General features: G+C 45.3%; 1 long non-coding RNA gene across 1 annotated transcript; it reads left to right on the top strand.

The window, feature by feature from the left end:
* Positions 1-582: 582 nt before the first annotated feature.
* LOC144462579 (uncharacterized) lies at positions 583-1,905 on the top strand. Its single transcript, XR_013490835.1, has 2 exons — positions 583-1,427; positions 1,517-1,905. It is a non-coding gene; the product is annotated as an uncharacterized LOC144462579 (long non-coding RNA).
* Positions 1,906-3,455: the final 1,550 nt, after the last annotated feature.

Consider the following 3,455-nt stretch of genomic DNA (forward strand, 5'->3'; position numbering starts at 1 on the left):
GTCTGGAGCACGCACGCACGCACGCACGCACACACCACAAACACTCCTCTGCTATTGACAATCGAACGCATCATGTTTATCAACAAGGACCTAGGCTACAATGCAAAAAGGTCGCTAGTCAATCACCACAGAAAATGATCAGGTCAGCAATGTATGCTTGCGCACAGCGCACAACAATTCATAACATGCATCAATACAAGTTGAGCAACCAGGCTCAAAGATTGCAAACAATACACAACTCCGCTGGCTGATTATGAGCAAGGGATTTGTTACATTCACCACAGAAAACAAGAAACAATCAAGTCAGCTATTGCAAACGATATTTGGCTACACACAAACATACATCAGCGGCTGGGTACTGGCTTATAGGAAAGCAGTGGTGTTACCAGGATGCCAGGTGTGGGTGGGCATTAGTCTTACCTGGGGGGGCAAAAAAAAAGTGCTACAATGCTCAAGTAGGTCGAAATCCAGCGTAGGGTTACTGCACCTTAAAACATGTTTTGTTTTCTCCTTAATTGAGATAACTGTTGTTGTGATTTGGGCTAAACAAATAAAAGTTGATTTGATTTTATTTGACTTAGAACACATCCTTAACTGAACAGTATGGACAATGTTTTTTTTTTGTTTTTGTTTTTGTTTTTTTTTTAAGGTGAAAGAGGAGGTAACAGCACAAACAAAGGTTAAAACTTAGAACACATCCATAACTGAACAGTATGGACATGCAGGTGACAATGTTTTTTTTTTTGTTTTTGTTTTGTTTTTTTTTAAGGTGAAAGAGGAGGTAACAACACAAACAAAGGTTAAAACTTAGAACATATCCATAACTGAACAGTACGGACATGCAGGTGACAAACAAAGGTTAACTTAGAACACAATAAGATGTGCAGGTAATAAGGCACAGGTTAGGTTATCCTTATCCTCTGGGATATCCTTGTTATCCCAGACACCATCTACAGGACAAGTCTGCGGCTGCTCTTGGCAAATTCTGTCACAAATCTATTCATGTCAAGATTCCTTGTAATTTCTTTCTCATGGGCCAAAATGACTAAATCTCTCTTCCGTGAATGCAGCATTGTTCTGCGGAGAGGAGTGAGAATGACGTACAATCTGTGCAGGATGGGAAATGCATCTTTGTACTGCTGAATGCATTTGCAAGCTTCAGAGAGGTTCACATCAGTTGGCAGTTTATCCATTAACATTGGTCTTGCAACCACAATTTCATTTTGCAGGCTCAGGCTACTTTGCTCTGTGCGTGCAAGCACCTGAAGTGGCTTCAGGAGGTGGGGGTCAAGGAAAGCGGCTGTCTTAGGAAGGAGAGAGGATGTGGCTTTCATTAAGTCAACATTCTTTTGAGAGAATCTTGTCTCCATCTCAACAATGGCCCTGTCCAGAATGTTGAACATTGCCCTTTTAAAGGCCAGGTTAGGGTGAGTTTGAGCATCAGCTCCGCCATGTCCTAATGTGGATGAGACTATGGCACCATCAAGCTGTGAGCTAACTATCCGTCTCCTTTCAGGTGGATTGGTACTTCCACACTGAGAGAAATGCTCCTCCCAGAAGGAATCACTTCTCATCTCCTTCAATGTGCCCAGTGAAGCTGTCACAACCTCACATGCAGTGCACAGATCCACAGTTTGTGACTGTAGGATTGAGTTTGCTGATGTCAGTGCACCAAGCACATGAAGGAGGAATTTTGCAGTTGCAAAGAAGCTCTGCCTCTCAAGCTGGGCCAGGAGACCACTTGCCTCTGTACAAATGTCCAAGGGTGCAGTGTCATCCTCTGCCACTTCAGACAGGAGTCTCCTGATGATGTCCTCGTTGTTCACAATGGACTTAGTGACCTCATAGTGACTGGTCCAGCGAATTTCCAGCAATCTTTTCAGTGTTGGTGCATTGTATGTGTGTGTAACATAATGTTTATGACAAAATGCTTTCAGTGAGCTGGACCAATCAAAAAACATCTTAGCTGAAGGCTCAGCTTGCATTGCATGAATAACTGCCAAATGCAGCTGGTGATTGAAGCAGTGAACATAAGGAATGTCCCTGCTAAGCTTTTGTTGAAGGAGGGCCTGCACCCCACCCCTCACTCCAGACATGACCGCAGCACCATCATAGCATTGAGACACTATGTTATCAGCATTATATGACAGGTCAGAAAGATGAGAGAGCAGTTGGGTGCTCACATATTCAGCATCAAGCTGACCCAGTTCCACCAAGCCGATCAGGTGCTCTTCTGGGATAGAGTCACGGACAAATCTTACCACAATGGATAAATTTTCAATGTTGCAGCGGTCCCTGGTGCCGTCACTTTTGATACAGAACCCTGGAGAGTCAGAGTTTTCATATCTGGTCCTGATATCATCCAACACCATTTTTGCCAATGTTGCAATTATTTCATTTTGAATGACATTTGATGTGTATTTGGCGTTATCAGGGATGCATTTTGTGATGTCAGCAAGTTTGGGATCTTTTTTCAGTGTATAATCAAAGAGCTTATTCACCAGTCCCTCCTCATCCCCACCCTCATGATAGTGCCCACGCAGAGCAAACTCATTAATTGTGAGAAACTGAATGACTTCACCCATGCTTTTCACATAGTACCTGTTCTTTTCAACTTGGGTTTGACCCAGCAGATGCGCAATAGTGTCACCAGTCTCTGACCGCTGCTTATGCTCCTGCCATGCCATCATAGCTCTGGTATGTGCGGTGCCTGATGCATGTTTGAAAAAGCCTCCGTATTTTTCAAGTGCTTTTTTCCAATTGGTGTATCCACGCATGGTAAATATGTCCTCGCGGTCTTTATTGGAGCTAAATTTGCGACAAGCAAAACAAAAACTGGCATCGCGCATCACAGAGTATTCCAGCCATGGTCGGGTTTGGTACCAGGCTGCATTAAAGCACCTTAATGTTTTCCCAAACGGCCGTCTGGGGTACGTATTCAGAATAGGTTGTGATGGGCGATCCAAGTTTAAGTCTGGAGGAGCACACACAGCAGGGCCAGAGTCAGAGGACTGGACGGGAAGAACAGGAGGGACGCTTTCAGACGCCGCCGGCAGAGGGGCAGAGCTGCCACCGGGACATGATGCGTCTGCCGGCCGCACATCACCTGCAGACCCCGGCAGCGATACTGAGCCCTGCTCGGTGTTCGCGGCGGTGGTAGAGGGGGAGTTAGCGGGCGTGGAAGCTGCTTGCTTCTTTATGAGCCACCTATGCATCTCTCTTTCTGGCAGTATGTGCTTATTTGACTGAGAGGAGCTACCCGCCAAAGGCAGGTAACTGCTAAGTCTTGCTAACACGTAGCACAACACACAACAGAGGACATGACACACAGATGACAGACAAAAAGTACAAGATGAGTGAGATGAATGATAATAGTCCGGTACGAGAGGCAAAAGTAGGAGACGGTGGTAGTGCTAGGGCAAATAGATCGCTGACGTGACTGAAACTAGACGGCG

The sequence above is a fragment of the Epinephelus lanceolatus genome, chromosome 3 (genome assembly GCF_041903045.1).
Source record: "Epinephelus lanceolatus isolate andai-2023 chromosome 3, ASM4190304v1, whole genome shotgun sequence".
Taxonomy (NCBI): Eukaryota; Metazoa; Chordata; class Actinopteri; order Perciformes; family Serranidae; genus Epinephelus; species Epinephelus lanceolatus.